This window comes from Petaurus breviceps, unplaced genomic scaffold (genome assembly GCF_028583685.1).
Source record: "Petaurus breviceps papuanus isolate PSGF00001 unplaced genomic scaffold, PetGlider_PUasm1.0 176, whole genome shotgun sequence".
Lineage (NCBI taxonomy): Eukaryota > Metazoa > Chordata > Mammalia > Diprotodontia > Petauridae > Petaurus > Petaurus breviceps.
In genome coordinates this window covers 15,496,942-15,511,215 of record NW_027185771.1, presented here as the reverse complement: position 1 = coordinate 15,511,215, position 14,274 = coordinate 15,496,942, and the positions used below count along the sequence as shown (strand labels likewise).

Genomic DNA, 14,274 nt, shown 5'->3' with positions numbered 1-14,274 from the left:
TCTGTAATGTGTGCCTGACACAGAGTATGAACTCTTATTAAATGCTTTTTCATTATTTATTCATTCAGCCATTCAACGATACTGTGATAACAAGGTTAAATCGTTCTCAGAGACTGGCCGAACATAGAGCTAAGAAAGACCCTAATGCTCATCTGGTCCAACCTCCCCCATTTTACAGATGAGAAAACTGAAGCCTTCAGAGGGGAAGTGACTTAAACCCAAAGTCAACAGTAAGTGAATGGCAGAGCTGAGATTCAGACATAGAGTATGAGGAAAGGGAAGGGTATGTGTCCCCCAATTTCCTCGTTATCTACACAGACCTAAAGGATGCTCTCTCCATTAGCTTCCATGTGATGTAAGTGACCAGGGAAGTCAAAAGTGAACCCAAACTCAAGACCTCAAAATCCCATCTTTCACACTTGCTACTTGTGTGACCTTGAGCAAGTTGTTTCATTTTTCTTAGTTTAAGTTTCTCCATCTGTAAGATTTAGAAATGTAAAAAGGAACACACTTTAGGAATTCAGAGAAGCAGAGGAATGAACACATCTGTATATAGAATATATATAGAATGAACTATATGCATATGCTGTGTGTATATACATATGTATATATGTGTTAATACACACACACACACACGGAGTGAACTAAATAGAATCAAAGTGAAAATAATGCTGAAAGGTGGCCAAGATCAGATTATTTATATAATTCCCAGTGTTAGTCCCAGAGAACAGAGGATGGAGCGTGATTTCCCTTCACTTAGTAGAGAAGGGGGGGGACTTAGGGGAGTGATATGTTTAGTAAGTTATCAGGCACAGTTAATATGATCAAAGGTTTTGTTTGGAAAAGAAAAGGGGCAGGAGACAGTGAGCAAGCATCTGGTAGAATACTTATAGCAAGGCACCTGCCAAAAATCTAACAATGCTGCAGAGACTCAGGAAAAGATAATGGAAGAGAATTATTTACGAAAATACACATGGGGGAAAAATCACCTTACTGAGAGAGGTTTCTCGTAAAATCATTCTTCCCAGAAACATGATGGGGATAATAAGGCAGGGGAGGGGAGGCAGACAAACAGTATGTCCTTTTCCAACTTCCAGTTAGCAGCTAGGGAATTGAAAGTAGGGGAGGGTGGAGGAAGAACCAGTAGGCAATAGCAGGAAATAAATATTAAAAAAAACAACTAAAGCTGAGACTATTCATTTTTGTTTTTTGTTGTTAAGTCATTTTTCAGCTGTGTCTGACTCTCTGTGACCCCATTTGGATTTTTCTTGGCATAGATACTGATTTGCCATTTTCTTCTCCAACTGAGGCAAATAGGGTTAGGGGACTTGCCCAGGGTCACACAGCTAGTAGGTACCTGAGCCTGAGGCCAGATTTTAAATCAGGAAGATAAGTTTTCCTGACTTCAGACTTGGCACTCTATCCACCATGCCACCTAGCTGCCCCATTCTTCACTAGGTGAATATATTTGGGACCAAGAAGTATCCAAAGTACACCCAGCCTTCCACTGTTATTGGAGAAAGGCTCTGTGTTCAAGAAGGGTACAAGATCTGAAGTCAAGAGACCTAGGTACATATTCTGGCTCTGACAATTCGCTCCATCTCTGCCTGAATTTTCACATCTGTAAAATGGGAATAGTAATACTTCATTGCCTGCCTCTCAGGGTTGCTGTATACATGGCCTCTGCTTAACGGGGGTTAATTCTCTGCTATTTCTAGACTCTGGAGGAAAAAGCAGGAAATCCAGAGGTGAACTGATATTGTGAAGGTAGTTGCTTGACTAAATAATATTATCCTAAAAAAAAGGCTATGGATCAAACAACAAATTATAGAAACAATTGATAATTTCATAAAAGAAATCAACAACAATGAGTTAAAGTACCAAAGCTCTGGGGATGTAGCCAGAGCAGCTCTGGGGTGAAATTTTATATCTCAAAGCACCTGTATCAACAAAAGAGAGAAAGAACAGATCCATGGATGGGGCACCAGAAAGCCCAGTTGTGAGGCTTGACCTGTTGTCTATTAGAGGCAGCTAGGTGTCACCATAGTGCACAGAGTGCTGGGCCTGGTGGTGTTCAGATCTGGCCTGAGATGATGACTAGCTGTGTGACCCTGGGCAAGTCACTTAACTTGTTTGCCTCACTTTCCTCATCTGTAAAATGGGCTGGAGAAGGAACCAGAAAACCACTCCAGTGTCTCTGCTAAGGAAACTCCAAAGGGGGGTCACAAAGAGTTGGAAACTACTGAATGACAACAATAAAAACAAAAATGAACTTAATTTTTTCAGGGTCTATTTTGAAAACTGAAAATATTCAAAAGAGGTTGCCTGCATCCATCTGTCCATCCAAAGAGGCCATTTTCTGTGACACTGTCCTCTACTGGTTCTCCTCTTGCTTATGTGACTGCTTCATTGTGGCATCATTATCCACATCCTGCTTCCTTAGCATGGGCATCTGTTTCCCTGGGTTCTATCCTGGACCCTCTTCTCTCCTCCCTCGACTAAGGATTCTTAACCTGGAGTCTGTGAATTTTTTTAAAAAAAATTTTAATAAATATTTTTCATATTATTGGTTTCTTTTATACTTATATGTATTTCATTTTGTGCATTTTAAAATATCATGCTGAGAAGGGATCTATAGGTTTTAACAAACTGCCCAAGGGGTCCATAATACAGAAATGTTAAGAACTTCTGGTTTCAACTAAGTGATCTTATCAATTTCCATAGGTTCAAACATCATCTGTACATAGATGGTTCCCAAAACTATGTACAGCTATTCCTTCCACATTAGAGAGGTTAGAGGTGTGGCACCCCCACAATCTGGAAAATCTGCATAAAATATTTTGGCCCTCTCTTTGTAACAGAGAAGAAATCTGAATTTTTTCATTGGAGTGTTTACAGTACTGTGATAGTAATGGAATATAAAGATCCCCCTGTATTGGCTTGGTTTTCAAATTGATTGTGTTAAAACCCAGAGCTTGTTAATCCCACCTGTGGGATGGACTTGTTGATGTGAAAAGAGAGTCCTGAACTGGGAGGAGCTGGTGACATAGATCTGGAGAGACAAGAGAGAGGCAGAAGAACTTTTTGGAAGCAGCACGCTCGTGGAGGCAGAGAGAGACTGAGAGGATTGCTGAGGGCCACTTTGAATCGCCCTGGACTTTTGAGACCTGCCCCCAGAGCTGCCAAGGACTGAGGAGACATGGCTGTTTTGCTGGTACTTTGTCTGTCTGTTTTGATGTTGTTTTGCCAGATTTGTCCACTGGTGAAAGACAGTCCTGTTGAAGAAGTCCTGGAACCTGGCTGTTGGCTAAGAGCTCCTGAGACTGTCCTGCAGACAGAGAGTGAATACTGTCCACTGGTGAAGGACAGTGCTGTTGTTGAAGGGGTCTGGGAACCTTTCTGTTGGTTCAGAAGCCCTGAAGAAGGATTTTCTTGTTGTATGTTTACAGAAATCCTGGGAGAGGGTTTTGCTAATGTTTTCAGGGGTTCTAGGACTGTTCTGCAGACAGAGGATGAATCAATGAAGAGACTGGCAATGTATCTTGTGGCCTTGCTAAGCTTTGTCTCCCTAGGAACTAAGATTGCTGAGAACTTGCCTCCTGTCAAGATGAAGAAAAGACCTCCATTTGGGTATTAAGTGCTGTGCTTAAGCTTGTTGTAACTCTGGGATAGATTCAATTGTGATCCAGGGGTGGGGAACTTTTGACCTTTTTGTGTTCTATGGTTGAACAAATGAATGTACTTTACTTAGATTGGAAACTAATCTCCATTTGAGAAGAGGGGCTTTGTGGTGGACTAAATGAAGGTACAGCCTAGGGGTGGAGTAGTATTTAGAACAGGGACTTTGTAATTGATTGAATGAATGGAAGGTCCTGGGGTGGGGTAGTACTTGGAGATTATTTAATCACACTTGGTAAATGCTGTATTTTGAATGATGTCATGTTTTGATCTTCTCTGTTCTTAATTTGTCACTGAATAAAATGGAGAGCAGCTATGCTGGTATTCTGAACCTTGGGAAGTTGCCTTTCCTTGGCATTACATTACAAGTACCTTACTGTAGAATTTGGGTTAAGTATTTTTTCTGTGTTGTCTGCTGGCCTTTGTGCATCAATTGCAGTTTCTGCAAAACTTCTCAAAAATTCCCATTTAATTTCATATGTCAACCCATGATATATCAAAACCTCAATAGGGAAAGTCATGGTGCGGAAGGGATAACCTGTATATCTGGACCTAACCTTTCTTCAGAACTCTAATTCAGCATCATTAACACTTTCTCCACTTGTTTTTCATTAACTTTTGTCTTTGTTACAAGGGGAAGGCTTACTAGGAAGGAACCGTAGAAAATAATTGTAATGTTAAAAAATAAAAAGCATCAATTAGATATCAATTAGATAAAAAAGCATCCATTAGCTGGCCCAGGACCTTGAACCCAGTAGCCTTGGGAGTTACAGTGCCTTCCAGATCACTAGTCCACTTTCTAGACTAGCTTCCATGGCCATCATCGAAGGGAGAAATTGCTTAGGGGAGGGACCCTTCTCACTTCTGTTAACATTGACTGCTGACCAAGTGCTCCCTACTGGGCAGGTAAGCCCTAAGAGCCTTGGATCACAAGTCCTGTTTATAGCCCAACCATCAAAGCCATTATCCTTGGAAGCATCCTTGTGGAGATGTAGCTGGCAACTGCTTCAGCAGGTACTGTAGCCACAGCTGCAGTAGACCCAAGAAAAGAAATTCTGGCCACCCAAGTCCTTGGCACTGTCAAAGGTTCAACCTCAGAAACCAATAAGAATTTACTAGTGGAAATAACATTAAAAACAGTGCACAGCTATCTGCTTTCCTGCTGTACCCTAAGGACCATGGGGCTGCCCCATCTGAAATACAACTGAAACTATGTGTGCTGTTTTCTCCATTAAAATGTGAACTCCTAGGGGTGACCAGGTGGCTCAGCGAGTAAGAGCACTGGCCCCAGTGTTGGGATGACCTGGGGATCAAATCCGGGCTCAGATACTTAGCACCACACCCAGAAATAACCGGCCATGTAACCTTGAGCAAGTTACTTAACCCCAATTGCTTTAAAAAAAAAAAGTGAACTCCTGGGGAGAAGACTTGCTTTAACCTTTTGTTTCTATTCCCAGTGCTTTACATATAGTAAATACTTATCCTTCTTTCCTCCCATCCTTCCTTCCGTCCTTCCTTTCTTCCTTCTTTCTATAAAATTGAAATTGATTTTAATTCTATTTTGCTAAGACTGAATCAAGCTAGATTTTTTATTCCCCTTTGGGGTTCCTTTCCCCTGTAAACTTCACTCACCACCTGTATTCTGAAGACACTTGCCTAAAGGGCAAGGTTTTGTCTTATCTTATTTCTATCTTTGCAACCCACCCATCACCCACTTTCCAGAGAAACTTGATAAACCTATAAGGTAAAAATCTCATCCATAGCTAGATGACTCAGTGGATGGAACACCAGGCCTGGAGTGGGGAGGATCTTTGTTCATATCTGATCTCAGATACTCACTAGCTGTATGACCCTGGGCAAGTCACTTTACCCTGTTTGCCTCCGTTTCCTCATTTGTAAAATGAGCTAGAGAAGGAAATGGCAACCACTCCAGTATCTTTGCTAAGAAAACCCCAAATGGGGTCAACAATATTTGAACAGGACTGAACAACAGCAACGAAAGTTCTTATCAATTTCAACTGTCGTAGCAACTCCCAATCACCTGAGAACTTTTGTCTTGTGCCTCAGATAAATGTCTCAGCTGCGATTAAGGGGGTTTCAGAAAGAAAGGTCTAAATGATATAGTCTCAATTCTGGCTACATCATTAATAGATGATCAGAAGAAGACACATATGTTGATGGAGATTTTGTTCTGTCATCTTGCTATAATTGTTATAAAAGACCCTGGTTGTCCTTACTTGAGGTCATTGGTCATCAAAAGAGGCCTTGGACCCAATTTATTGACTGCTGCTAGCCTAATTAATAAATTAATCATATTTGGAACTTTGTCTCAGTTTACCTTAATTTCTACCATGACATCTTAGCAACCATGAAGGGATTGAGGGTGGTGGGCTGGTCCCCAGTGTAACCTTTTTGGTGGGGGGACGGGGATTCCCTACAGCACTCAGGTGACATGCTAAGCATTCAACAGGTCTCCTAGTGATCCACGTGAAGCTTGAATTATTTATTTAGCTTTTTCAATGTCTCAACCAGAAATTAGGAAGCATTAAAAAAAAAAAAGAATTGCCCAGAGTGGCATGGGAAAGGAATTGAGTTTAAAGATACATTCCAGCCTATGTATGAGGGGAAAAAATAAGGTAAAAGAAAAATCCAAGCCCAGAGCCTAGACTTGGATATTTTTCCAATCTGAAAGAACATCATGTTATTACAAATTGTAAAAAGAAGTAGTGGACATATCTGTGGAATAGGTTTTGCACACAAAAAAAAAAGTATTTGAAGAATAAAGATAGCCTTTAAGATAAAACTAGCACTTAGGAATATTAGATATAGATTATTGCTGTAGAGTTTAATTTTCATGTTACCACACAAATATTTAAGATCAGGGCAATGTGTTAAAAAAAACAGGGTTTTTTTCCCCTTACTGTACACTTTGATTAGAATTTGTCTATATTGGTCTTAAATGCAATTGATTTAGAATGTCAAACATTAATATTTTAAAATATATCTTACTATTATAAAACCATAATATAAGTTGTTAAGAATTGAAAAATGCAACTCCTGATTTAGAAATTACAGAATATTTTCTGGGTATTTTGAAGAAAGAAAGGGAATATTGAATCTAAAGAGAAAACTGTTTCTGTATTCTAAAAAGTGAAAAGTAGATCAACTTTTAATCACTCTTTCCCCAGAGAGTGACAAGTTTATTGTTTTAAAGAGGAAATAGCCTGTTTGCAAGAATAAGGGATTTAAACTGCAAACAACTCTGGTTTTAGTGAATTTTCAGGAACAGTTAGCAGCTTAAATTTATCTGGCTTTTAAGAACTTCAGAGAAAAACCTGGGACCAATTTAAAAGCAATGCAAGAATATTTTTTGAACTTAATTGTTTAAGTAAACCATAGACAAAGAGCTAAAAATGTTAATATTTAAAATAGAGATATTTTTTATATATATGAAAACAAAGTATTTTTAAATCATATGTTTTTTACATAACCTCTATCAAACTGCTTACCCTTTTAGTGAGGGTGGGTGGACAGAGAGGACGAGAGAGAATGTGGAGCTCAAAGTTTTAAAAACAAATGTTGGGGCAGCTAGGTGGCACAGTGAATAGAGCACCGGCCCTGGAGTCAGAAGGACCTAAGTTTAAATTCAGCCTCAGACATTTGACACAAATGCTAGCTGTGTGACCTTGAACAAGTCACTTTACCCCAATTGCCTTGCCTTTATCCCTGCAAAAATTAATAAATAAGTAAAAACAAATGTTAAAAATTGTTTTTACATGCAACTGGGAAATAAGATATAGGTTGGGGGAGGCCAGGTGGCTCAGCAAGTAAGAGCACCGGCTCCAGTGTTGGGATGACCTGGGGATCAAATCCAGGCTCAGATACTTAGCACCACACCCAGAAATAACTGGCCATGTAACCTTAAAGCAAGTTACTTAACCCCAATTGCTTAAAAAAAAGAAAAAAAAAGAAAAAAGATATAGGCAATGGCATATAGAAATCTATCTTGCCCTATAGGAAAATAGAAAGGAAAAGGATAAGTGGGTAATAGAAGAGAAGGAAGATTGGGGAAAGGAGTAATCAGAACGCACACTCTCTTTGGGTTAAATTTGGAAGGTACTGAATATATTAGACCAGAAGCGGTTAGTCTGTTTTAAAAGCTAGCATACAATGTTAGCCTCTCCAGCACTGTTGGTTGTAATAGCATTTGATCTAATTTTTCTTCATCCCAAAATGAATTTTATTGGTCAACTGATTTAACTAGGACAAAATTGTGTAAGTCAGACCTGAAGCACAATATTGTTTTCTTAACTATATGAGGCAGGTGACACTGGATGTTATTGAACAAGAGATTAATTGTAAAAATAATTACTTGAGAAGTTCTGCAAATGCAAAGGAAAATTTCAGTAAAATTAGTTCTATTGATAATCCAGGGTACGATTAGGAAATCAGAAGAAAATTGAGAACTTTTCCTGTTAGCAATTTTAGATGAACAGTACTCTGTCCTTAAAAATTTCCTTCCCAGGGGGCAGGTAGGTGGTGTAGTGAATAGAGCACCTGCCCTGGAGTCAGGAGGACCTGAGTTCAAATGTGGCCTCAGACATTTGAAATTTACTAGCTGTGTAACCTTGGGCAAGTCACTTACTCCCAATTGCCTTGCTTTTGCCTCTTCCCTTGCAAACAAACAAAAAAATTCCCTTCCCTCCCCCAGTTGATAAATGGGTCAAAGGATATGAACAGGCAGTTTTCAGAGAAATTAAAGCTATCTATAGTCAGATGAAAAAAATGCTCTAAATCACTATTGATTAGAGAGATGCCAATCAAAACAAGTCTGAGGTACCACATCACACTATCAGATTGGCTAACATGGCAAAACAGGAAAATGATAAATGTTGGAGAAGATGTGGGAAAGTTGGAACACTAATTCATTGTTGGTAGAGTTGTGAACTGATCCAACCATTCTGGAGAGCAATTTGGAACTATGCCCAAAGGGCTATAAAAATGTGCATACCCTTTGACCCAGCAATATCCCTTTTAGGACTGTATCCCAAAGAGATGATAATAATGGGAAAAGGACCCACATGTACAAAAATATTCATAGTAGCTCTTTTTGTGGTCGTCAAGAACTGGAAATATTGAGGGAATGCCCATCAATTAGGGAATGACTGAACAAGGTGTGGTATATGAATGTAATGGAATACTATTGTGTTATAAGAAATGATGGACAGACTTCAGAAAAACTTATATGAACTAATGCTGAGTGAAGTGAGCAGAACCAGGAGAACACTGTACACAGTAACAGCCACAGTGTGCGATGACTGATTTTGATAGACTTAACCCTTCTCAGTAATTCAAGGACCTAAAACAATTCCAAAGGACTCATGATTGAAAATGCCATCTACATCCAGAGTAAGAACCATGGAATTGGAATGCAGAATGAAGCAGACTATTTTCTTTTTTGTTTTGTTTTGCTTTCTCATGGTTTCTCCCATTCATTATAATTCTTCTTTGCAACATGACTAATGTGAAAATGTGTTTAATAGGAATGTGTGTGTACAGCCTATATCATATTGCAAGCCTTCTTGGGGGCAAGGAGGGAGGGGAAGAAAATTTGAAGCTTACGGAAGTGAATAATGAAAATTTTAAATGAATTAATTAATTAATTGGGGGAAAATTTTTAAAATCCCCTCCCAAAATGGCAGATGCCTCTGGGTAACATAAGGTCACCTTCTTAAAGAATACAGTAAGGTTGGGCAGCTAGGTGGCGCAGTGAATAGAGCACCGGCCCTGGAGTTAGGAGTACCTGGATTCGGATCTGACCTTAGACACAACACAAAAACTAGCCCTGTGACCTTGGGCAAGTCACTTAACCCCAATTGCCCTCCAAAAAGCAAAATAATAATAATAATAATATAGTAAGGTCACATTAGCAGCACAAAGGAATAGGTTCAGCTCTTTGAGTGATTTAAATGAGAATAAAGAAAAGGTTTATAGGAATGTGAAAAATGCTATCAGGAATCTTTGAAAATAAGTTAAATTGGTAACAATAGACTTTAGGTTAAAAGTGCATGTATCTAATGGCCCTGAGGTTTTAAATGGTATAATTTTTTATTGTAAAACTCAAGGTGGACCTTGATTAAGATTTTTCTTAAAACTAATTTAGGGTGAGATGTGTTCCCCTATTAGGGTAATTGTGGTAGATTATGACTTAATACAAACTGCAATTTCTGTTTGGCTTCAAGAAATTTATTGATTACTTGACCTTTTGTACCTTATTTCAACTCTTTTTATCTCAGTTTGTGCATCTGTAAAGTAGTTGGGAGGACCAAATAATCTAATGCTTGTGAAGTGCTTGGCACGGTACCTTGCCCATACCATGTATCAGGTATTATGTAAATGTTGGCTATTGTGATTACTTCATTTTCATTGCTTCATTTTAGATAATTATATTTGTTGTTGTCCAGTCACATCAAACTCTTTGTGACCCCATTTGGGTTTTCTTGGCAAAAGTTCTGGAATGGTTTTGCCTTTCTTTCTCCAGTTCATTTTCTAGATGAGGAAACTGAGGCAAACAGGGTGAAGTGACTTGCCCAGGGTCACACAGCTAGTAGGTAAATCACAATACTCTGCCAGCCCTCCACCTAGAATAGTAGAGTGAGAAACAAATGTGTTTTGCACATGCTTTTCCAAATCATAAGGATTGTGAGCTTAAAAGCCACTTGTGACAAAATGAATGGTTTTCTATGAAGGATGATTTGGACCTGCATTCTTTCATCTAAACTTGTTATAGGATGTGTGCCTTGTACTTCTTGTTGTTGTGTTCCCATTGGGTCTTTCAGGGGTCTGGTACTTGAACAGAAATAATACCTTGTTAAAATTCTATTACCTGAATCTCTTTAGCTTGCCCTTGCCTGCAGAGATGGTCAACTCTGCTCAGCAAGCTGTCAGACTGCTGAACTAGTATCCCGCCACAGTGAGGAAACAGAGCATATTTATTTTCTTGGTCCACCATACACCCCTCATGAAATGATATCTGTTAGCGTATTGAAGTCAACCACCATGCAACTCACTCCGAGATTTTGCTATTTGAGGTAGAAACTTGCCGGACTGTAATTTGACATTGCTCTGAGTTTGGATTTCAGGTTATGAAAATCTGAAATGGATAATAATGTCAATAATCATATTCAAGGCCAGATGAGGTCTGATGAGGGCAGAGTACAGTGTGAGATGACTTCCCTCCTTACTCCTCTCTCAATGCAGCCCAAGATCATGTGATTTTTTTCCACTGCTACATCATATTCCTGACTCATTTCAGCTTTCAGTTCACAAAAATCCCCAAATCTTCAGACAAACTGCCATCTAAACATGGCCACCTCACCTTGTACTTGGAAGATTAAGTTTTTATACCCAAGCATAAGACTTTATATTTATCCTTATTGAATCTCATCTTATTGAATTCAACCCAGTGTTCTGGTCTATCAAGATCCTTGTGGAGCCTGATGCTGTCATCAGGGGTTCTATGTTGAGCATGTCCTCTCTGCCTTCATCTGGGTATGGATGAAAGTGCTAAAAAGCCCAGGGCCAAGCACAGCCCCCTGGGAGACTCCACCAGAGACCTCCTACCTAACAGAGAATTTTGGGGGAAGCCAAAAGAGCTAACATAACTTCAGACTTCATCAAGAGAAGCATAGTTTCTAGAAAAGGGGCAACTAGGTGGTGCAATAGATAGAACTCTGGGTTGAGTCAGGGAGATTCATCTTCCTGAGTTCAAATCCTGCCCCAGATACTTCCTAGCCGTGTGACCATGGGCAAGTCATTTCACCGTGCTTGCCTCAGTTTCCTCATCTGTGAAATGAGCTGGAGAAGGAAATGGCAAGCCACTCCAGTATCCTAGCCAAGAAAACTCTAAATGGGTTCACAGAGTCGGACATGACTGAAAAGAATTAAAGACAACAAAGTTTCCAGGAATAGGGAGGTGATGGTCCCATTGTACTCTGCCCGCTGATACTGAACCTTTCACGACTGTTTGTTTAGTACAGCCGTCCCACTAGCTCTGAATCTTTCTAATCCCTGCCTCTCCATCTTTTCCACAAGAATAGCATAAGACACTTTATCAAAAGCTTTGGATCTAGTCTGGCTTGTGCCGGGGAAGCAGTCTGACCTAGGCAAGGCAGGGAGAAAAAGAGAGAGGTACACAAGCCAGCACACAAGAAAAGTGGAAAGGAGTGGGAGAGCAGCCTGTGAGGATGGGCATCAGGCAGAGGATGCTGGAGGGCCCAGGGACGGCATGAAACAGGCCATCAGTTTCTATTTGTTTGAGGGAGAGAAAGGAAGAAAGACGATTCCCAAGGTGAAAGCTGAGGAAGAAACACCAAGGGAAAAAGATCTTATATTTGCAAAAAATTCTTGGAAGGTTTCTTTTGCCAACGTTCAACACATCCCACTTGGAATACAGGGAATATATTTGCTAATCTCTTCAAGGGGCTCTTTGGCAAAAAAGAAATGAGGGTTCTCATGATCAGTCTGGATGCTGCAGGAAAGACAACTCTGAACAGACTGGAGCGGGATGAAATAGTAACTACCATTCCCACTATAAGTTTCAACATAGAAATTGTAGAATTCAAAAACATTAACTTCACAATGTGGGAGGTAGGTGGACAGGACAAGATCTGACACCTGTGGTGCCATTACTTCCAGAACACACAAGGACTGATTTTTGTGATTGACAGCAATGACAGAAAATGAGTGAATGCATCCGGAGAAGAACTGAGAAGAATGTTGGCAGAGGATTAGTTTAGAGATAGAGTCTTATTAGTGTTTGATAACAAACAAGATCTTCCCAATGCCATGAATGCAGCTGAAATCACAGATAAACTTGGACAGCTTTCTCTCCATCCCAGAAACTGGTCCATCCAAGCCACCCATGCCACTAGTAGACTGGATTGGTTGTCCAATCAGCTCCAAAACCAGAAATGAAGCAATGAGTTCCTCTTCCTTCTTTCCTTCTCTCCCTCTTATTTCCTCCTTTTCACCCTTTGCTTTACTTCGTGCTATTGTGTGCCGGAAGCTGTTTTTCACCTACCCCTTGTCACAGTATGCATTGCTCCATGCTGTAAATATGACAAATACAGGTCTGAAAATAGGATTCTTATGCAATGTAAATAATTTCTATTTCCAATGGGGCAGTTTCTGGCACTTCTATACAATATTACTCAGCTTTTATATTGTAAAAAAAAAATCAGCCCGCCATTTAGTACTGGGAAGGGATTTTAAGCACATTGACCCTTGCGTTGCTGGGGATTAACACAGTCAAATACTACTACTACTAGCTTGTGAGATCTGTATTGAGATCCATTTTCGTTTTTGGTTTTTAACCTGAACTCAGTTTATTTTTTAAAATGGTAAAACAATATAAAAAAGACACATAAAACTCTTAAACACACAGAAGAGAGAAATATGCTTTGTGTAGGTTGTGCAACAACAACTTGAATACCAGACCATGGTAATTGTGGTTTCTCTTTTGGAACTTGAGAAACAATGATCAAAACCATACAAGTGATCAGTTTTGCATAGAGATCCATGTAATGCTATGTCTTTAGATCTTTATGATAGAGTTTGTGCTTGTATTTGTGTTCATGCGGATACTTATTAGGAAAAAAAGCTTTGAGGTTGTGGTTCAGAGCAGGCTGTATGTACATTGAGAGCCTTCGATCTTCATTTATAAACCGTTTATAACTAGACATTTTTGACCTGCAGTTCAGATCAGGCTGTGATTAACATCACATTTGAACAATTCTTAGGAAGGACACAATAATGTCTGTTTATAAACATTGAGAAGAGCTTTCTGATGTATTCAGACAACAAAAAACCAGCTTTTTAATTTTGGTTAAATGTGTAGTGCTTCTGTTTGAAACCTCTCCATTTAAGCACAGCCCACATTGACCCCAAAGTTTGGTTGGAGATATTTCAAAAACACAGTCAAGAATACCAGGCATTTTTCTTTTTCTTTTCTTATTTTTGGAGGGGGGAAGGCAAGGCAATTGGAGTTCAGGGACTTGCCCAAGGTCACACAGCTAGTAAGTGTCAAGTGTCTGAGGCTAGATTTGAACTCAGGTCCTTATCAGGGCTAGTGCTCTATTCACTGGCCTAGCTGCCTCTAAGTCATAAGTCTTTTTTTTTTTCTTTTTGGAAGAAAGAAAATTAAGAAAGGAGATTAATGTGGTATGACCTATTCTGGATGTTTGTAAATCTGTAATCTGGATGTTTGTAAATCTAATTTGTCCCAGAAATCTTTTTTTGAGATCTGGTCTCCCCATCTCACCCAGGATGGAAGGGCAACAGACATTCACCACACTGATCCCACTATTGATCTGCAAAGGATTCTTAACTGTTTGATTTCTGACTTGGGCTGGTTTCCCCATTCTTAGGCTGCCCTGCCTTCCTTCCCTTTTCCAGGAGTTCACCATCTTGGTGCAGGACTTAGTGAGGACACCTTATCAGTCTAACACACTGCACTTCAGAACTCCAGGGCTCAAGCAATCCACCAGCCTCAGTCTTGTTAGTAGTGGGGCTAACCCCAAGGTAGGCTGTTCCCCA

The 14,274-nt window shown here is 39.7% G+C and overlaps 1 protein-coding gene and 1 pseudogene across 3 annotated transcripts in view; one reads left to right on the top strand and one right to left on the bottom strand.

Moving 5' to 3' along the window:
- The window catches only part of LOC138159395 (dipeptidase 2-like), a 33,453-nt gene that overhangs the window by 16,870 nt on the left and 2,309 nt on the right, over positions 1–14,274 (bottom strand). The window lies entirely within an intron of this gene.
- Positions 9,060–12,654, top strand: LOC138159508 (ADP-ribosylation factor 1 pseudogene; annotated as a pseudogene).